This window comes from Chelonia mydas, chromosome 3 (genome assembly GCF_015237465.2).
Source record: "Chelonia mydas isolate rCheMyd1 chromosome 3, rCheMyd1.pri.v2, whole genome shotgun sequence".
NCBI lineage: Eukaryota > Metazoa > Chordata > Testudines > Cheloniidae > Chelonia > Chelonia mydas.
The window spans coordinates 177728060-177750236 of NC_057851.1; the positions used below are offsets into that span (position 1 = coordinate 177728060).

Below are 22177 nucleotides of genomic sequence, written 5' to 3' on the forward strand. Positions count from 1 at the left end.
GAGGGGTACGGGGGTGGCTGGAGACAGGGGCTGGCTGCGGGCAGGGCAGGGGATGCGTGCGGCAGGGGTTGGCTGGAGACAGGGCAAGGGGTGCGGCAGGGGCTGGCCACAGGCAGGGCAGGGGGTGCGGGGGTGGGTGCGGCAGGGGCTGGCTGCGGACAGGGGTTGCGGGGGTGGCTGGAGACAGGGGCTGGCTGCAGGCAGGGGGTGCGGCAGGGGCTGGCTGCGGACAGGGGGTGTGGGGGTGGCTGCAGGCAGGGGGTGGCTGCAGGGGCTGCTGCGGGCAGGGCAGGGGGTGCGGGGGTGACTGGAGACAGGCTGGCTGGAGACGGGCTGGCTGCGGGCAGGGCAGGGGGTGTGCGCGGCAGGGGCTGGCTGCAGACAGGGGGTGCGGCGGTGGATGGAGACAGGGGCTGGCTGCAGGCAGGGCAGGGAGTGCGGCCGGGGCTGGCTGCGGGCAGGGGGTGCGGGGGTGGCTGGAGGCAGGGCCTGGCTGCGGGCAGGGGGGTGGGTACTCACGGGGAGAGCAGCAGGACGCAGCCCAGGCCCAGCAGAGGAGCTGGGGACCCCCCAGGCAGCAGCAGGAGCCCCAGGGCCAGGGGAGCAGGAGCAGCAGCAATAGGACTCGTGCCCAGGGCCAGGCGGCAGCTCACATGGCTCCCACAGCGCAGCGCCCCCGGCGGCCGGAGGAGGAATTACATCACTTCCTGGCCGGAGCCCATCAAAGCCTCAGCGCCCCCTGCAGGGGAGCGGGTTAACAACCGGTTCTAAAACTGCTTCAAAATTTAAACAACCGGTTTGCACGAACCAGCTCCAGCTCACCCACTGCCGCCGAGTAAATGGCCTGGCAGGCCTCCACCCGCACCAGGTCGCCCGGGTCCTGGACCATGAAGAGCACATCGTCGGCGTACGCTGACGAGATCAGCCGCAGCTCTGGCTCCCCAAGTGCCAACCCCGTCAACTGCCGGCAGAGGAGACAGAGGAAGGGCTCGATCGCCAGAGCATACAGCTGGCCCAAAGCCCCTACTCCCCGCCCAAAGCTGACCAGCTCGATCAGGGTCCAGTTGAGCCTGACCAGACACTCTGCTGCAGTGTACAGCACCTGGAAAAAGCCCACGAACTGGAGCCCGAAGCCAAACACCCGCAGAGTGCCCAGGACATACCCATGGTCCATCCTGTTGAATGCCTTTTCCTGGTCCAGGGACAGAAGGGCGAACAACAGACCATCCCTACACCCCAGCTCCAAGAGGTCCCGGACCAAGTACAAGTTATCGAAGATGGTCCTGCCCAGGACAGTATAGGTCTGGTCAGGATGGACCACGTCCACCAGCACAGACCCCAGCCGCAGCGAGATGGCCTTTGCTACGACCTTGTAGTCCATGCTGAGGAGTGAGACAGGATGCCAGTTCCATAAGTTGCGGAGGTCCCCCTTCCTCAGCAATAAGGCGAGCATGGCTCATCTGCATGACAGAAGGAAGACCCCGCTTTTCAAGGACTCGGCCCAGATGGTGATGAGGTCTGGGACGAGAACGTCCCAGAACACGTGGTAGACCTCCACAGTCAGCCTGTCCATGCCCGGAGATTTATTGATGGGCATGCAGCGGAGGGCTTCCGAGAACTCGGCCAGAGTGAGAGGCAGCTCTAGCCGGTCTCGGTCACCCGTGCTGACCATTGGGAGTTCATCCCACAGAACTCTGCAAGTGTTAGGATCGGTCGGAACAGGGTCGCCACTCCAGCCATACGAACTGTAAGATGGCTAAAGTAGACCCTGTCCCCCCATTCCAGCTGCTAGCTGTCTTCGGCGGCTGGACCCGTATGGGTCTCCTGCAGGAAAACCACAGAGTACCCCCCCCCCCAAAGGAAGGAGAGCACCTGGCACCTGCGGAGACCCATCCTACAGCCCCGAGTGTTCAACGTTGCGATGGTGAGAGGTGCCATGAGGAGGGCTGGGGAGGATCCTCGCCAGCAGGGACGCTCGCGGCTCCCAACGGGCCGCACAACAATCTGTGACCTACTCCGTAAGGAGTCACAGAAGAGGCGGACCCGCTGGTAGGCCACGGCGGCCTGCTTCCCGGTCCTTTTACCCTCCCCCATGAGGGCACTCGCAGCCCGGAGGATTTGACGGAAATCCCTCCATCGCTGGAGAGCGAGCTGCACCTTGTTACAGGAGCCACGGACATCCTCAAGGAACTCCTGCACCTCCTCTCGCAGTGTATGGGGGGCTGGGGTCACTAGCCCCCGGCTTTCCTCCGGAGGGACCACTGACAGAGCCCTGTGGCCCACCAAAACGGGCAGGCAAGGGGCAGATCCCTGACGTGGCACCCGATGGGCTGGTGCCACGCGGCCCCCCTCAAACCCCAGCTCAATTGGGGGCGGCGGAGGGAAGATAGCAGCCCCTGGTGAGTCGGGACTGGGAAATACAGAGGCCGCTCCCTGGGGGCTATCCTCTGGGAGTGAGGCGATGACGGCCCCAGTAGTGGCAATGATATTACGGGAGGTGGAGGGGACAGGGACGGGGTTGACATCAGGGGCAGAGCAGGGATCCAGGGTAGGAGCAGGGCAGGGGTCGGGAGCAGAGTCAGGGAGAGGGGCAAAGGCAGGATCCTGGGCCTCAGTAGCCAGGCCGCTGGGAAATGGCCCCTCTTGATCAAGCTCAGGGAGCTGGGGGGTGGGAAGTGGGCCCTCCATGATGCTGGGCTCTGGCACCGCGGCCGGTGTAGTAGCCACGGCATCTTCAGTGGGGTCCCTGCCTGGGAAGGAGGTCGGTTGTCCCACGCCCACGAGGGACAGCCCGTGGGGCTCGGGTCCCAGCCACATGGCACCGGCCGTCACCTCAGTGGGCTCAGCGGCCGACAGCAGGGTGCCACCTGCAGCTGGAGGAGCCCAGGGAACCCGTGGAGGCCGGAGCGGAAGCAGCGGTTATGGGGAGGGAGCATGGAGAAGGGGTGAGGTCGCTCAGATCGAGGCCCGCTGGCAGAGGGTCGTCCTCCCCCTGGGTGACCGGGGTCCGACCCAGGGCCTCGATCTCCTCGTAGATGGAAGGGAGCTCTCCTTCCACCACCCCGGAGGCCTCCCCGCCAGTGCCCGAAGTGACGCTCGCCTCAGGGCTCACAGGGGCTCCGGATGGCAACGGGGCAGGAGGGGCTCCATCGGGGGCCTTGGAGGAAAGGGACTCCAATGGAAGGATGGTACTGCCCTCCCATGCTGCCACGTCTTCCCCAGCTGGTACCGGGGGATGGAACGCACTCACGGGCAAGGCAGAGGGCTTGGCATCGGTGCCCCCCTTTCTGGTTTTCCGGGGGGCTTCCACATCGGTGGAAAGGAGAGGAGCTCAAGCCTTCCGCTTGCCCCGCTTCCCCTGGGCTAGGGCTCAGCCCTCCATGGCATCATCGGGGGGCCGGCTAACAGGGGTCGGGTCTGGGGGCAGAGGCAATGGCTCAGGGACTGTGGGAGGCAGCGGTGGGGGGGCATGAGGGAGGGAAGATTCCCCCTGGGGAAGGCCCTCTCCCATGCTCGGCGGTATCCCTGCCGCACCCTCCTCTAGGGGCCCCGCCAGATTGCAGGCAGCAAAGGCGGGGCTCTCCCGCTCGTCTGGGCGGGCCAGGGGAAGCACCCCTTGGGCCCGAGCAGGAGCAGTGGTGGACTGAGTAGGAGGAGGGGCAGCTCCGGGCACCGGCAATGACGAGCCTGGCGCCCCGCCAGGGCTCAGGGGGTCCCGGATGCCCCTTCTTGCCGGGCCAAGGGACAGTCCCTCCGGACGTGTCCCATCGCCCGGCAGAGGTAGCGCTGGGCCTCCCCCGTGGAATAATGCACCCAGTAATGGGCCCCCTGGTAGGGGACCAAAAATGACCCCTCAAGCGCCTCTCCATCACGCGCCGCCAGCAACAGTTGAAGCTGCACTTGCCAGTGGAACGAGAGGACGTGACGGAGGACGGGGTCCTTGCAGCCCAGTGAGAGAGGGCTCAGGACAGAAATGGACTTCCCCAGGGTCGAAAGGGCGGGTAATAGGGCGGCATTGGGAAGGAAGGGAGGGACTGAGGTCAGGACCAAGTGGACACCCAGGTCATCCAGCGGCTCCAGGGGGACGAACACGCCCCCCACTGCCAGGCCCTTCTCCACCACCTCCTGGGCGGCGGCCTCCAATGCCAGGAAGAAGACCACCTTCCCGTACATTTTGGAGTCCGCCACAATGGCTGTGGGCCCCCACCGCCCTCGCCAACGTCCACATGGCCGCTATAGATGGTAGCGGAGGTGGTGGGCTGGAGAGATGACATAGCAGCAGGTGGGGGGGCTGCCGCCACCTGGGCATACGCCCTGGGGAGGGACACCCGCAGAGCTGGTGGAGGGAGCAGCGGGTAGGGACACTGCGGCCGGTGGTGGGGCCATGGCAGTGGGGGCAGTCCCTGCCATGGAGGGCCTGGTCTTTTTGGCAGGGCCCTTCCCCTTACCCTGGCCCTTTCCGCCGGCTGGGGGAGCTCCCCCAGAATCTGAGGGGGCGAGGGACATGGCAGCAGCGGAGGTTACTCCGGTGCCCACCGCTGCCAGCGCCCCAGCGGGGCTGGTGGCAGGTGGTTTGGCAGCAGCGATTGAGGTAGAGGCTTGGGGGGGTGGGGAGGGAGTGGCAGGCGGGGGAGGGGCATCTGGGGTTGCTGAAAGGGCCCCACCTGCTGTGGCCCCCGCCATAATGAGCGGGGAGGGAGGGGAAAACACCAGAGAGAGGAGGGGAAAGGGGAGGCAGGTTAACCACACCTCCCCGCTAGGCTGCAGGCAGGGGTGGAGGGCGCCAAAAGGGGTGGGCTGGACAGGGGGCTATCAAGGGCTTGTAGGGGACAGTCACCGACTCAGGATAGAAATCTGGCTCCTCTAGCTGCACTAAGGGAGGGGAGTCATGACAACGTTAGGGGGGTGCAGTGAGATGGGGCAAACTCAAACAGGGGAAGGGCACAAGCGAATGGGAGGGGGCATGGGCACACTGAGTAAGGGGCCAATCAGGGCAGGGCTACCACGTGGGGACGGGGGAGAACCAGGCTGGGGGTAGGACAGGGAACCAAGGAGCTAGCTTCAGAGGCTAGGGCAGGGAGGGGCAAACAAACAAATGCTGCAAAGGGAAAAGGGCAGGGCAGGCAAACAAACTGAAGCTAGTGAGGTGCTGGGGTAAAAGGGAGGGCAAAAAGGCAGCAAGGGGCAAAATGGGGCAGGTAGCAAGGGACAAAGCTGGGGGCTTGCTGAAGGGGGCCAGTCCGGGGGGTGGGGGGGGGCACGTGTGCCCACGTGCGCTTGCAAAGAGTCAGTGCGGGCTGGTTGCTGCTTCAGGCCCAAAAAGGTAGTGAAAGGGCGCGGCAGGCCAAGCAAGCAGCAGAGTCCCAGAGGCAGGAGCTTGAGGCAGATGGTAAGTGTCCACTGGGGGTGGTGGATGGGGCAGCAATGACGGTGGTGGTGGTGGAGGTTGGGGGGGGGGGGACACACACACAGATGGACTGGGGGGCAGGCTCCATGCCGCACCCACTGTGTCCCCACAAACACGGACAAGACCCCCACCACAAGAGCACAGTTCAAAAGTTACTCAGCCTTAAGGCTCCCTCCAGAGTGGTCTGCAGAGTCCCTGTGCTCTCCCCCAGCAGCTGATGGCCTCTTCCCCTCCTCCTTTGGGGTCCAGCAGCTCCAAGCAGCAAAGGCAGCAGCACCCTGGTGGCCAGGCAGCAGAAAGGACCCCTCACAGGTGGTGGTGGTGTCCACAGCTGCAGTAGCAACGGCTGGGGTAGGGGTCCCTCACTCCCTGCATCTGGGGAGTGGGCCAGCCCCCCCCCCGGGGCTGTAGTTGGAGCAGTAGCAGTACCCAAGGGCGGGGGAGTCCAGCAGCTAGCCAGCTAGGTAGCAGAGAAGGGGGGTGGGTGGTGTCCGGTCCAGCCAGGGGAGCAGCTGGAGCGGTAGCGGCAGCAAGAGCCCAGGGCCGAGCAGCAGTCTTCCTCCTCCCTCCAGGCCAGTTGGATTCAGCAGAGGAGTCAAAAGCAGATCTACTGGATGAACAGGTTTCTGTTCCCTGAGTGACCAGAGCAGGGGCTGCTCTAGGCTAGGGTGGACACATTACTCCAATTAGCCTGCAAAGAGTCAATTGAAGCCATTAGGCTAATGAGAGCACCTGATTCTAATTAAGGCTCCTCTGATACTATAAAAGGGCTCACTCCAGGGAGCCTGATGAGAGGAAGTGCAGCTGAAGGGCTGGGTAATGAAGACACCCTCAAACCACTGGAAAGGGAGCCCTCAGGTAAGGGTGAAGAAGGCATTAAGAGAGAGAGAAGTGGGAGAGCTGTGGGGAAGTGGCCCAGGGAAATATAGCAACTCTGGCAGTGAAAGGCTGGCTGCCAACAGCTGCTACCATTAGGGTCCCTGGGCTGGAACCTGGATTAGAGGGTGTGCCTGGGTTCTACCCATCCCGCCACTACAGAAACACCTCCTGGGAGGGGAAGACAGGCCCCTGTCAGGACAGGAGGCTAAACTGTTCTGGAATAAGCCCGTAGGGACAACAGAGACTGTGGGAGTTCTCTCACCTCCTTGCTCGCTTATGATGAAAAGGGCTCTGGAGACTGTAACCCTGGCTCTAGAGAGAGAGAAGGGCTATGTGGAGGGTCGCAGTGAGCCTCTGAGGATAGCCTAAACCACCTGGAAGCATGGGACCTACAGGGACAAAGTTGGAGCTCTGCCACAATATGTAGGTAGATAGATATACACATATCTATATAAACTGTAGATAAGCTACAGCTAAGGCATCTAGGAAAGTGTTATTTGCAGACAGATATGACTAGCATACTTTGACTATATATATGCTACACAGCATCTGATATCAGAATAGTTATATAATTCTGCAGTGTCATGTCTGCAATGAGCACCTGTAGGGAGCCAGGGTGGCTTCCCTCCGAACCAGAGGGTAAAGAGCCACCCTCTCAGCCTGAGTGGGCGGGGCCAGACCAAGCTTACTCCAACCCCCGGAAGGGGAGGGGTGGAACAGGAAGTACAAGGGGTGGGGCCCTTTGCCCAGTGAGAGCAGCACCAGAGAGGGAGACAGACACAGGCTGTTCCCTCTGGACCCTGCTGCCAGAGAAACCTGACCTGGAGGAAGGACTGGGGCTGCCAGCCGCTGAGTACCTGGAGGAGCCAGGCAGTAACCTGGGCCAGCATGAGCCTGACACGGAGGGGGAGCTGCCAGCAGCTGAATACCCGGACAAGCTGGAGGGACCGGAGAGGCCCACTTGAGAGACCGGGTAGGAAGTAGCCCAGGGGCAGAACTGCACAGTGTGGTGGGTGTATTTGGTCAGCGTGGTGCGGATGGCTCCCCACTGACGGGACCCTCTCCTCCCGCCACTGTCAAGGCCCTGGGCTAGAATGCAGTGGAGTTGGGTGGGCCTGCGTTCCCCTACCCCGGCCAACCCGCCTTGGGTAGCAGAATCCAGAACGCCACTGACTCATGCCGGCGCTCCCCTGCCTGAGGGGCGCGCTGCAGACTCTGGCCAGCACACCTCCCTCCACTAATTCCCTAGTGACAGAAAGGTGTGACCAAGGCCTACCGGTGAGTCAGTAGCTCCCCACTGCCCCCCAGTGGCTCGGTGGACCAATTGAAACCTATCATAGCACCCATCCAATAACATTTAGTATCTCAAAGGAGTAATTTGATATGCATCTTACACCTGTGCTGTGAAATGCTGTTTTGTCTGTGTATTGGAAAATGGAGCCCATTTCTATTGCTGATGTTGTGACTGTGTTGAGCAGTACTGTTAGAAGCAAATCAGAATATTAAGAACACAGTACAAGATGCAAATTATAATATTTACCTGTGAAATCAAAGTATGCAAGTAAGCTACAGCTAAGGCATCTAGGAAAGTGTTATCTACTCAATAGCGATAAACAGCATTTTGTTTTTAGCTTGGTTCCTCCTCTTCCTCTCCACATCTAAGCCCATCAGTTTGAGGCAAGGATCCAACAACAATAGAATTGCAAGCCAAGAACTAAGCTCACAATCTTAAAACCAGAGCCTAGATATGATAGGCTCCTCTATTTACTATTGCAGAGTACAAAAACAAACCACCAAAACAAGCTTTAACCTTTAGCTTCACGTAGCGGGGAAAGCAAGTTGCTCCTTCCCTGGGCTCAAATATGTTGTGATCATGAATATCCGGAGATGTCAGATGAAATTTACATAAAACACACACTTTTGTGTATATGTTCTTTCTATAAATTTAAAACCACATTCCCATGTGAGATTTAAACACTTAAAGCTGTGGCCTTAAACAGTAGGCACTTTTGTATATTCATGCATCTGTTACTCTCCTTAGTCTCCCTTGGTCTTGAATGATCTGTTGTCTGTAGACAATTAGCATCTTGTGTCAGAGTGATTTGGCCCTATCCATCCCATTGTCTTTTATGCTCAGCAAACAAATAAAATACAGCTTTCAATTAAAAGCATAAAACCGATAAGGGATTCAAAAAAATCTTTGATATGATATGTATAGGAGTTGGAATGCATTATAGCTGAGTAATGAAAATCATTGCAAGGTATTAAGTAAATTACTGACTACCTTACTACAAAGAGCAGCTTTTACTAGTGCATGTTGCCTATGTTTGCACAATAACAAACCTTGGGAAGGCCAAGTCACTTTAAGAACAGGAATTTCTTGAGCTAATTGGGTGAAATAACAATGGAGTGTAATAGCTTCAATTAGCAACACTAATGTTCAAGACATAAACAGGCAGTTCACAGATACATACAATAGAACTGACTTGATCATTCAATTGGGATCCTCGGCAAAGGAAAGGTCTAATTTGAGGACCATGTTCTGCCAAATCCCCATAGATAACAATTTGTCATGCTGTAATCACCACCAAGACCACTTTATTATTATTTTTCATGTTTAGTGGCCAGATATTCCTCTGCTCTTACACGATCTGAGGTAAGCAAACAAGCTTGGTGGCCCACTGAGTCGGGTCCCAACCTGTGGCCAAGGTGATGCATTCAGATGTAGTTAAGAATGCCTCTGGATTGTCTTTGGGCCCCAGTTCCATCAGGCAAAGCAGCATCAAGAGGGTCGCTGGCTCCGCTGCGCCTGTGGTAGTAGTGCCAGGCAGTAAAGTGGCCAGTTGCTGAACATACTACTGCTGTTCCTCCTGCTGCTGGGCTGCCAGCTGCCATATGAGCTGCTGCTGCTGGGCCCCCAGAGTTTGTAGCAGTTGCTGCTGCTGGAGCTGGGCAGCTTGTTGCTGATAACTCTCTGCCCACCATTTCAGCAACTTCAAGATCCATGGTGTCTTCCAGCTATTGCTGGATCAACAATGAGTGTGGTCCCCCTTTTCGTCAGGGGGCAGATGATGCCTGCATTCTCCACCACATCTAGCTGTGTGGACAGATATGGCTCTCCCTCACTGTCAGTCTCTGAGGGAGGCCACGCCCCTTTGCTGATACACTCATGAAACAGTCTTAGCAAGGGGGAAGTCTCTGGTTCCAACCCTATAGACAGGGTAGCTGCAAATAGTTCAGGGGCCCTGGCCCTCAGCCAGGATGGGGCACCACACAAAGCATCTAGGGCTCAGGGAGGGGTTGAGCCCCAAGAAAACAATCTATGGTCCTAGCTCATTAAACAGTAGACTAGCCCAGGTCTTCTGGCCTAATGTGAGGAGGCTGCCACCCCAGGGGTGGGGTGGTAGGGGGATGTGGGCCCACCCAACTCCACCACATCCAGCCCAGAGCCCTAACAGTAGCAGAGTGGTCTGCCACTGGGTCAGTAGGGATTCAGTTGCAACACACTGACCTAGAGCCAGCCAGCAACAAAGCCAGACAGGAGTTGGCTCCCCCTGTGCCATTTCCTACCCTCCCTTCAGGCTGTACCTGAACCCAGGGTTGTCCTCCATCTCCTAGGGATACACTGCCAGCAGTAATCCCAGCAGCTCCTCAGCATTTGATGTGTTTGGCAGTTCTGGTATCTTGAATGTGTCCTCAGGATATCAAGTCTTCTGTGGTCTCGCTCTAGCAGTGGGCTGCGGGCATCTGGCTCCCTCTGTGGCTCCTGCTCAACTGAGCTGCAGGGCTGCCTCTTATACTTCCTATTCCTGTCCCGCCCTTCTGCTTCCAGCATGGTGGCCGAGTTCTTCCTGGTTCCGCCCATGGGGCGTCTGGCTCTCTCTCTCTATCAGTCTCTGTGGGAGGCCACGCCCCTTTGCTACAATACCTAGAGCAGTGGTGGGCAACCTGCAGCCCAACAGGGTAATTCGCTGGCAGTTGGCCTGCACCGCTTCCCACAGCTCCCATTGGCCAGGAATGGCGAACCATGGCCACTGAGAGCTGCAGGCAGCTGTGCCTGTGGACAGTCAATGTAAATAAACTGTCTTACGGGCCGCCAGTGAATTAACCTAATGGGCTGCCATGTGGCCTGCAGGCAGCAGGTTGCCCACCACTGACCTAGACCATCCCTGTTCATAAAAACCTCCAGTCATGGGGATTCCAAAACCTCTTATGGGAACCTATTCTGGTACTTAACTATCCTTATAGTTAGAAAGTTTTTTCTAATATCTAACCTAGATCTCCCTTGCTGCAGATAAACCAATTACTCTATTGTCCTACTTGCAGTTATGGTTCAGGTTCCCAGCCAATGGGAACTGCGGAGCCAGAGCTTGGATCGGGGGCAGCGCACGGAGCCCCCATGGCCGTTCATCTGCATAGGAGCAGCAGGGACATGTTGCCATTTCTGGGGAGCCAGGTAGGGAGGCTGCCAGCCCTGCACCAACCAGACTTCTAATGGATATCAGAAATGCCTATTTCTAGAGCTTTCGAGTTAGTAAAGTGTCGGATAACACAGCTTTTACTGTATATAGATGCACGAGAGCTCATATATCTCATGACATCTCTGCTTTTTTAATCACATGTAAGACCTCTAGGAGGAGATGCAAGCATAACCATCTTATTGCTGCATTGTCCACTACTGAGAGGTTTGGTATGCAAGGGAGTAGCATCTTGCTATTGATTGTGTTGAAGGCTATTATATCATGATAGTGAAGAATGTAGAATGTTGATGGTAAGCAGATGTTGCTGAAGTTTCCACTCCGTTATGTTCTCAATGAGTTTGTCCAGGAAGGGGAGGTTGGAGACTTGTGGTATCTGGTGAGTTTGCAGCATCAGATGATGACTACTAGAGAATAGGTAGTACTTCCACATTCTTTAAGTTTGGTCTGATTAGCCTCCTCAGTTGTAGGCCAAGCCCGAGGTGCTTTTCAAAGGCTTTCGACAGCTAAGAGAGACAAGGGTCTGCTTTACATGTGGTGTTTTGGATGTCTTTCAGCTCTTTTCGCTCATCTGGCTTTTTGGGCCAAATTCTACAAAGGGAGGTGGAATGATCCTCCCTCTCTCTGCTCCAATCTGACTACTTGTGGGACTATCTTAAATTCAGTCATTTTTTCAGCAAAATAGGAAGCTAGCTTCTTGTACTGAGAAGTGCTCAGGTCAACAGCCATGATTGACCAGCTAGGTCTCTTATTTTGCTGAAGCTATGGTTGAAAGGGAAGGGGTTATTCTGGAATTCCCACATGTGGAGGGTCTTTGCACAAACACCTTGTGCTGTTGCCAATTGGATTAATGGGACCATCAATTCAGGAGCTGTTTTCTGCTTTCTGTGACATCCCAGAATGATGCATGCTGAGACATCTACAAAGAACTCATAACTGACCTAAAGATTTTGTAGGACTGTCAACCATGACTGAGTGGGTCACAGCTGAGAATACCAGATTCAGGACAAACTGCTAAGAAATAGGACAGGCTCACCCCAAAACTGGTGGTTATTCTATTATTAGATATACCAAGCCAGAAACAAAGAAAACCACCTCGATAAGAGACATGGCTTTTGGGGCAAAACTTTTGTTGACAAAGTGCTTGATTTTTATTGCTTTAATTGGCCTCCAGAAGGTGTCCCACAGTGCCCATCCTGACCACTCTGGTCAGCAGTTTCAACTCTGCTGCCCTGCAGCCAGGTAAACAAACAACCATCACCTGTCTCCCTTTAAAGCCCTGGGAATTTTTTAAATTTCGCTTCCTGTTTGCTCAGCATGGCGAGCTCACATCACATCTTCCTAGCTAACAATGGTGGCAAACGCTCTCCTGCTTAGACCGCTGCTGGGTCTGCTCAGTATTTGGGGAGAGGAGGCTGAGCAGTCCCAGCTGCGCTCCAGCTGTAGGAATTTCTATACCTATAGGCAGATTTCTCGAAGCTTGTGCGAAAAGGGCTATGATTGGGACACGGTGTAGACCTGCCATTTCTAAGGAGTTGGATGCTATTCACAGCAGTGACCCCACCTCCACCAGCCCTGTGGATACTTTGGAAGGGATGGAGCCAGGAGAAAGTGGACCTAACCCAGAGGATGAAATCACTGATGAAGAGGTGGAGAAAAATGGCTATGTGGAGCCCACGGTGGGGTTGCCTGGTGGTGCATCCAGTCAGTAGCTGTTCTCCACTCCAGAGGTGTCTAGCCAGTCTTGGCAGTCGCACTCGGAGCAAGAAGCAGGAGAGGAGACCCTGGTAAGTGGTTTTGCTTTGTGTAGTGAGGAGGTGGGCTGAGGACCTAAAAATGTACATGGCTGGCTGTGTTTCTGTGTGCTGGACATTTTCCTGTGCGGCTAACTAGTACGGCAGAACAGAATGGCCCCTGATCTGGGGTAAACTCACCATGCTTGGGGTGTTTGCTAACACGTGTGTTTGTCAAGGCTCAATGAGAAAGTCATTGGTATATTATTAGAGGTATATTTTACTATACTGTTTCAATGCTGTGCACGCTTCTGTGTTGTTCCTTGTGCTTCTGAAGATGTGGCCTTCAGAGGAACCTCCTACACACCAGTGGAGCGCCTTCACCAGATAAGAAAGTGCCTGAGATGGAACATGTCCTCCTTGCTCCGGGAGCTGCTGCAATACTCAGATGTGGAAAAGAGGGAGCATGTGCAGTGGAGAGAAACCAAATGGCAAGACAGAAAAGAAAATGAGGCCTTCATTAAGAATGCTACTGGGAGGATGACTAAAGTTAAACTAAGCAAAGTAAGATGCTGAAGTCTCTCAACACTCCAGACTGAGCAGATGCATGTCCACCCTCCTCTTCAGCACATTCAGAACTCTTTCCCATACCCTCCCCAAACTCCACCTATGTATTCCTTTCTACTTTCTGGGACTTCTCTCTTTCCCGTTCACGCCATCCCATGGACACCTTTTGAAATGATAGCTGGACTTACACACAGCTCTAAAAGGCAGCCCTCCCCTGGTACCTCCTCTCCTACAAAGCATAGAATCCTAGAATGTCAGGGTTGGAAAGGATCTCAGGAGGTCATCTAGTCCAACCCCCTGCTCAAAGCAGGACCAATCCCCAACTAAATTATCCCAGAGGAGTAGCATAGGGTAGTAGTCGGAGGGCTGGATGATCCCTGACAATCCCTCCGTAACATCTCAGATATGGGCCCCTGGCAGGCAGCATACCTCCCAGGATGCCGTGTCAGGGCGACAGATGGGTGCCTCCATCCCCCTCAGAAGAGTCTCCAACCACCACTACCCTACATTTCCACCTGGGAGCAGTGGCTGTGATCCTCCCAGCCTTAGAATATTAGGGTCGGAAGAGACCTCAGGAGGTCATCTACTCCAATCCCCTGCTCAAAGCAGGACCAACACCCACTGAATCATTCCAGCCAGGGCTTTGTCAAGCCTGACCTTAAAAACCACCACCTCCCTACGTAACTCATTCCAGTGTTTCACCACACTCCGAGTGAAAAAGTTTTTCCTAATATCCAACCTCCCCCACTGCAACTTGAGACCATTACTCCTTGTTCTGTCATCTGCTACCACTGAGAACAGTGTAGATCCATCCTCTTTTGGAACCCCCTTTCAGGTAGTTGAAAGCAGGTATCAAATCCCCCCCCCCCCCCCCAGACTACACTTACGGCAGCCAATCAAGCACCCAGCATAGGGCTTGAACCCATGACCCTGAGATTAAGAGTCTCGTGTGTGTGTGTGAAAATTGTCCTGCAAATTGTGATAGCTGGTGGCAGCAACACATACACAAGCAGTTAATCATTTGCTTGCATAGAATCCTAGGCCACAAAAATCACAAGTGCTTCCTAGCAAAACTTGATTTCATTAAGCAATGCAGTCCCAAGCATAGTAATATACATTACCAGTTCTCTTTTTCAAAATGTTCCTCAAAGCCTCCCTGATTTGAATTACTCCCCGTTGTGCCTCTCTAATGGCCCTGTATCTGGCTGCTCAAAATCAGCAGCCAGGCAGTCTGCATCAGCAGTCCACCCCTGAGCAAACTTTTCACCCTTAACTTCATAAATATTGTGCAACGTACAACACACAGCTATGTCCATAGGAATATTATCCTCATTGAGGTCTAATCTGCCATAACGCACCTTTAATCTGCCAAACACACATTCCACAGTCTTTCTGTACCTACTCAGCCTGTTGAAGTGCTCCAAGTTTCCCATGTAAGGGTTCATGAGCCACAGCATTAATGGGTATGCCGTGTCTCCCAGGATCACTATGGACATTTCAACATGCCCCACACTGTAATCTTCTGGTCTGGAAAAAAAGTCCCCACTTGCAGCTTTCTGCAAAGGTCGGTATTCCTGAAGATACATGCATCATGCACCTATCCAGACCACCCCGTGTTGATCCACAGGCACGTGCAACACCATTGAAGTACCACTTCCTATTGATGTACTCCGTCGCAAGATGGTCCAGTGCCAAAATTTAAATATGCGTGCCCTCTATCGCCTCTCTGTAGTCCGAGAAGCCCATTTCTGCAAAGCCATCCACTATTTCATGCACATTGCGAAGAGTCACAGTCCTTCATAGCAGGATGTAATTAATGGCTCTATACACTTGTGTTAACACAGCCCCAATGATCAACTTCCCGACTGCAAACTGATTTGCGACCAACTGGTAGCAGTCTGGAGTTGCCAGCTTCCACACTGCGATCGCCACGTGCTTCTCCACCAAGAGAGCAGTTCTCATTTGGGTGTCCTTGTGCCGCAGGGCAGGGGAAAGCTCTGCACACATTTTAAAGACAGTGGCATTCCTCATTCAGAAATTCTGTAGCCACTGCTCATCATCCCAGACATGCATGACAACGAGATCCCAGCACTCAGTGCTAGTTTCCTGAGCCCAAAAGTGATGGTCCACCGTGTGCAGCTATTCAGTGAATGCCAAAAGTAATCTAATGTTGCTCCTATCTATGTCAGACAACTGTGAATCCTTTTGAGTTAGGAACTTCACCATGAACTGCACTGCCATTCGCGATGGGTAACTGACAGCTAGCAGAGCATTGGACAATTGTGCAGGATCCATTCTTTCACACAGAGAGGGCAGGGCAAACAGCAAATAAGGGTCGCTGAAAAATGCCATGAAGATGGAAGCACATGCAATGCTAGAACGGCAAGAAATGCATCATGGGACATTAAGCCTGGACACATGATGTGTTGCAATCCACTCCACCTTCCCACAAGACCAAGCAGCAGAAGGTGGCGAGCTGAACTGTGGGATAGCTACACACAGTGCACTGCTCTGTCAATGCTAGTGCCCCAAGCGTGGATAATTTTCTTTTAGCACTTTTTGATCGTCAATAAAACATTTTCATAGAATCATGGAAGATTAGGGTAGGAAGAGACCTCAGGAGGTCATCTAGTACAACCCCTTGCTCAAAGCAGGACCAACCCCAACTAAATCATCCCAGCCAGGGCTTTGTCAAGCTGGGCCTTAAAAACCTCTAAGGATGGAGATTCCCCCACCTCCCTAGGTAAACCATTCTAGTGCTTCACCACCCTCCTAGTGAAACAGTGTTTCCTAATATCCAGCCTAGACCAAGATCATTGCTCCTTGTTCTGTCATCTGCCACCACTGAGAACAGCTGAGCTCCATCCTCTTTGGAATCCCCCTTCAGGTAGTTGAAGGCTGCTATCAAATCCCCCCTCACTCTTCTCTTCTGCAGACTAAAGAAGCCCAGTTCCCTCAGCCTCTCCTCGTAAATCATATGCCCCAGCCCCCTAATCATTTTTATTTTCCTGGCTGGACTCTACAGTTTGTCCACATCCTTTCTGTAGTGGGGGGCTTCACCAGTGCCGAATAGAGGGGAATAATTACTTCCCTCGATCTGCTGGCAATGCTTGTACTAATGCAGGCCAATATGCCATTAGCCTTCTTGGCAAGAAGGGCATGCTGACTCATATCCAGCTTCTTGTCCACTATAATCCCCAGGTCCTTTTCTGCAGAACTGCTGCTTAGCCAGTCAGTCCCCAGTCTGTAGCAGTGCATGGGATTCTTCCATCCTAAGTGCAGGACTCTGCACTTGTCCTTGTTGATCCTCATCAGATTTCTTTTGGCCCAATCCTCCAATTTGTCTAGGTCACTCTGGACCCTATCCCTACCCTCCAGCATATCTACCTCTCCCCCCCAGCCTAGTGTCAACCACGAACTTGCTGAGGGTGCAATCCAGATCATTAAAGAAGATGTTGAACAAAACCAGCCTCAGGACTGCCAACTAGACATCGAGCTGTTGATCACTACCTGTTGAGCCGGACAATCTAGCCAGCTTTCTATTCACCTTATCCTTCCATCCAATCCATACTTTTTCAACTTGCTGGCAAGAATACTGTGGGAGACTGTACCAAAAGCTTTGCTAAAGTAAAGATATATCCCGTCCACCGCTTTCCCCATATCCACAGAGCCAGTTATCTCATCATAGAAGGCAATCAGATTGGTCAGGTATGACCTGCCCTTGGTGAATCCATCTTGACTGTTTTCTGATCACCTTCCTCATCTAAGTGCTTCAAAATGGATTCCTTGAGGACGTGCTCCATGATTTTTCCAGGGAATGAGATGTGGTCTGTGGTTCCCCAGATTCTTTCTTCCCTTTTTAAAGATGGACACTATATTTGCCTTTTTCCAATTGTCTGGGACCTTCCCCGATTGCCACAAATTTTTGAAGTTTTTTCCAAAAAAAACTCTGCACAAGATGGAGTCCAGGGTTACATATGAGCTAGTCACATGCCCTTGCATGATTTGATGACTCCTAGGAACAGACATTACTCATATTTTGGCTAAAGCGTCCACAGGAAGGCTCACTGGGCGGGGACAAGATTCTTCTATTGCCTGTTGTGAGAGCTAAGTGTTCTTTTATGGACCATTCAATTTCATGGCCCATTCACAAAGTGGTGGCCAGACTGGATGTAAATTACCTCGTGGGTGTTACCCCAGGAGCAAACACTTTTTTTGAAATATTGCTACATAGTCAATATTCATAACTTTAGATACAAATATGATACATGCATACAAACAGGATAATCATACTCAGGAAATCCTAACTTTTCCATTGACACCTTACATGATATACTTTGTACAAGATTTGTTGCAATTATCCAACAGTGGCAATATTAATATCAATGGTCATGTTCCAATCATACAGCATCACAAGGTTTTACATAGAATTTATTTAAAAGATATGTTTAAATTTACATATATGCTAAATGCACCTCTTTCCCACTGCAGCATAGTTAGCTGTTGTGTTCAGCACATATTTCTGTGGTTAACACAACAATGAGCTTTCTCTTTTGTAGTTCACCCTTCTGGGAAGTGCCCTTGTCAAGAAGTTTTTTTGTTTTGTTGTTTTTTTGCAAGAGGGTTGATAGCTGTGTTGGTTCCAGAAGTTTTGACAAATATTACTGGAGATTACCTGATGAGTTCATATTTGACTGGTGGTTTCAAATAACAGGTAGTGGAAGATTTTATAGTATATTATATGACTGAAACATCTGAATCACTATTCTTTCTTAATATTCAAGGTAATGTTATTAATATTCTTAACTGTTAATGATGTTGTAATATGGTGGGAGCAAACCCACATTCCCCCCCCCCACCCCACATTTTAAAGTCTCTAATCTTTTCTGCCCTCTCATAGATATTATATAAACTATAACATTTATGTAAAAGGCTATAACATTTTTTCATTTTTTAAGCAGATGTCTGCCTTGATCTTCAAGAAGCTCAGCACTCATGACTAACAAGGATTCTGTTTGCTGGAACTTCAGTTTTAAATAGATATCTGCTAAGATAACCTCAGAATGTTCTCTCTTCAATAAATACACCTGTTCTAAAAGGTTTGTGTTTACATGGCAATGAAATCAGCACTCTGGTTACTTGATTTAGCCATTTGGTGTTAGTTTTCTATTCCTTTTTTTTTTTTTTTTAAATCACTCTGTTTTATCTGGTTCAGTATCAGAGAACCGTTGAAGGGAAGGAATATTTTAAGTTAGCTGGGCACAAAGATTGGCTGTATTAGAACTTTGGTCCTCACCATACATCATGAAGTTGCTAGGATAAATACCCAGATCCACTATGTATACATGGCTGAAAAATGTGGATTTGCTATGCTATACAAGAAACAGAATTACCAGTTCATAAATTAGAAAGTAATCTGGTTATCATTAAAATATTTTTGATCCCAATGAAGTGGAATAGCCATTGCATTAGCTTCTCAACCATTTAGAGGAAATACAACAAATGGGCTATGAGGTCCCAGGAGAGTAATTGAACTTCTCAAAGTTTATAAATCATTGAGAGACAAGGTGGGTGAGGTAATATCTTTTATTGGACTAACTTCTGTTAGTGAAAGAGACAAGCTTTCAAGCTTGGTCAGGTTTACATTAGCAAATATCCTGCAGTCAATGAGTAATCCACACATGTGGCATTTTTGCATAGTTCATCCACAGTACCCTCTGTGACCAATGTGTTTTCAGCACTTTATCGTTTGTTAAATAATTCAAGCATACTGAATTCCACAATGTGTTATGGAAGCTGACAGCTGACTGCATCAATATTTATGTACATTTTTATCAAATGAAACACTCTAGGCTATCCTTTCTAGGTTTGTTTAGCTAAAACTCTGATAAAAGGAGCAGCTTCAGCACTAATGAATTTTCACTATTCTTGCAGTAAGTGAATGGTTCTAAAACAGAGATCTCAAGATGAAAACACTTTTTGTTCTGATGAAACCTACTTTGTTAAAGAGAAAATTTCAACAGCTCAAGGGGGAAATTATATATGTTTGTTCCATAAATTCAAGAATTTATGAGGGAACATTGACTCTTGTTTAGTAGAATAACACATTTTCCTTTACGAAAAACACACTGCACTAGTCCTAACTTTAACTTACCCTATAAAATGGGAGATGAGGTGATCTTATGTACTATGCCATGTTAAAACCATTAAAAGCTTGATATGACTTTTTTTAAATTACATCACTGATGTTTTACAATGTTACTGTTTGCCGTCTGCTCAAAATGACACCATCAGCTTTCCATTTGAAAGGTCAAAATTAGCGTATGCAGAAAGACTAAAACTGCTTTCACATGCTTAGATACAGCTTCACTTTGCTTGGTTATGCCTGGATATGCACACAAGGACCACAACAGACTCTATCCTATTTATGGTAATTAACCATCTGCCATCAGTCGATCCAGTAACGACAGTGGCAAAGTCAAGCCAAGCCAAGCCAGCTTTGCAAGAGTGTATGAAACAAACATGTAAGCTGTTGCCCAGCAAGCTTATATTAGGAGCACGCATAGGTCCAAGCCACACTCTAAATGCTAACCACAACTCCCTTAAGATATGTAAGCTCCCAGACTATGATAAGGGTAAGCTGTCATAGCAATCACTCCATATGGAAAATAGACAATATGTAGTTTCTATATAGGCATGAAGAAAAGGAGTACTTGTGGCACCTTGGAGACTAACCAATTTATTTGAGCATAAGCTTTCATGAGCTACAGCTCACTTCATCGGATGCATACTGTGGAAAATATAGTGGGGAGCTTTTATATACACAGAGAACATGAAAGAATGGGTGTTACCATACAGACTGTAACAAGAGTGATCGGGAAAGGTGAGCTATTACCAGCAGGAAAGGAGGGGGGGAACCTTTTGTAGTGATAATCAAGGTGGGCCATTTCCAGCACTTTACAAGAACAGTAGGAGGGGAAATAACCAAGGGGAAATAGTTTTACTTTGTGTAATGACACATCCACTCCCAGTCTTTATTCAAGCCTAAGTTAATTGCATCCAGTTTGCAAATTAATTCCAATTCAGCAGTCTCTCACTGGAGTCTGTTTCTGAAGTTTTTTTGTTGAATTGCAACTTTTAGGTCTGTAATTGAGTGACCAAAGAGACTGAAGTGTTCTCCAAGTGGTTTTTGAATATTATAATACTTGACGTCTGATTTGTGTCCATTTATTCTTTTACATAGCGACTGTCCAGTTTGGCCAATGTACATGGCAGAGGGGCATTGCTGGCACATGATGGCATATATCACATTGGTAGATGTGCAGGTGAACAAGCCTCTGATAGTGTGGCTGATGTGATTAGGCCCTATGATGGTGTCCCCTGAATAGATATGTGGATACAGTTGTCAACGGGCTTTGTTGCAAGGATAGGTTCCTCGGTTACAGAGTAACAGCCGTGTTAGTCTGTATTCGCAAAAAGAAAAGGAGTACTTGTGGCACCTTAGAGACTAAATAAATTGGTTAGTCTCTAAGCTGCCACAAGTACTCCTTTTCTTTTTGCGTTCCTCGGTTAGTGGTTCTGTTGTGTGGTGTGTGGTTGCTTCAGGTTGGGGGGCTGTCTGTAAGCAAGGACTGGCCTGTCTCTCCAAAGTGATGGGTCATCCTTCAGGATAGGTTGTAGATCCTTGATGTGTTGGAGAGGTTTTAGTTGAGGGCTGAAGGTGATGGCTAGTGGTGTTCTGTTTTTCTTTGTTGGGCCTGTCCTGTAGTAGGTAACTTCTGGGTACTCTTCTGGCTCTGTCAATCTGTTTCTTCACTTCAACAGGTGGGTACTGTAGCTTTAAGAATGCTTGATGGAGATCTTTTTTCAGAGTCTCTTGATAGAGAGATAGAGATCTTGTAGGTGTTTGTCTCCGTCTGAGGGGTTGGAGCACATGTGGTATCGTAGAGCTTGGCTGTAGACAATGGATTGTGTGGTGTGGTCTGGATGAAAGCTGGAGGCATGTAGGTAAGTATAGCGGTCAGTAGGTTTCCAGTATAGGGTGGTGTTTATGTGACCATTACTTATTAGCACCATAGTGTGCAGGAAGTGGATCTCTTGTGTGGACTGGTCCAGGCTGAGGTTGATGGTGGGATGGAAATTGTTGAAATCATGGTGGAATTCCTCAAGGGCTTCTTTTCCATGGGTCCAGATGATGATGTCCTCAATGTAGCACAAGTAGAGTAGGGACATTAGGGGACGAGAGCTGAGGAAGCGTTGTTCTAAGTCAGCCATAAAAATGTTGGCATACTGTGGGGCTATGTGGGTACCCATAGCAGTGCCACTGATTTGAAGGTATACATTGTCCCCAAATGTGTACCATTACAATCGACATACCACACAGACTATGCTGACAGCTTGTGTCACACACTCTCTCAAAGAAACTGCGGAACCACCTGATCATTTATTCACTCTAATTTAAGGTTTCGCATGCCAGTAATACATTTTAACGTTTTTAGGTCTCTTTCTATAAGTCTATAATAGATAACTAAACTATCATTGTATGTAAAGTAAATAAGGTTTTAAAATGTTAAGAAGCTTCATTTAAAATTAAATTAAAATGTAGAGCCCCCCAGACCGGTGGCCAGGACCTGGGCAGTGTGAGTACCCCTGGAAAATCGGCTCGCGTGCCGCCTTTGGCACGCGTACCAGACATTACCTACCCCTGACTTAAAGTCTTGCCAAGCAAGCTGGTTTCACTGTATGTTTGTTTAAATTCATTTTAAAAGTGTTTTTAGGGACATCATAAATACGCTTATTGCTTTTGTAGCTCCTAGATAGTAAGAACAATAATGCCCAAAGCACTTGTGGCCAGTTTTAGCGTAGGCTGAATAAGTAATATGGAGGCACCATAAGTGTGGAAGGAGCTCCACTGGCAGTGGATTCAGTCTCCAAAGTGCAGCAGGAAATGATTAGCTGGCTCAAAAGAGAAGTGAACTGCTCTAGGGCCTGATCATGTAGGCCCTTCTCCCAGGGGTCATCCCCTTGCAGTCAATTGAAAAGATTCAGGGAGACTACTCACACAAGTGAGCACTGCAGGACTGAGCTCCTTGTGACGGGGCGGGGGGGGGGGG

The 22177-nt window shown here is 50.9% G+C and overlaps 1 protein-coding gene and 1 long non-coding RNA gene across 2 annotated transcripts in view; one reads left to right on the forward strand and one right to left on the reverse strand.

Moving 5' to 3' along the window:
- The window catches only part of FOXN2 (forkhead box N2), a 209212-nt gene that overhangs the window by 174325 nt on the left and 12710 nt on the right, over positions 1-22177 (reverse strand). The window lies entirely within an intron of this gene.
- On the forward strand, positions 7019-18162 carry LOC119565854. Its single transcript, XR_005224910.2, has 3 exons — positions 7019-7259; positions 12317-12551; positions 18026-18162. It is a non-coding gene; the product is annotated as an uncharacterized LOC119565854 (long non-coding RNA).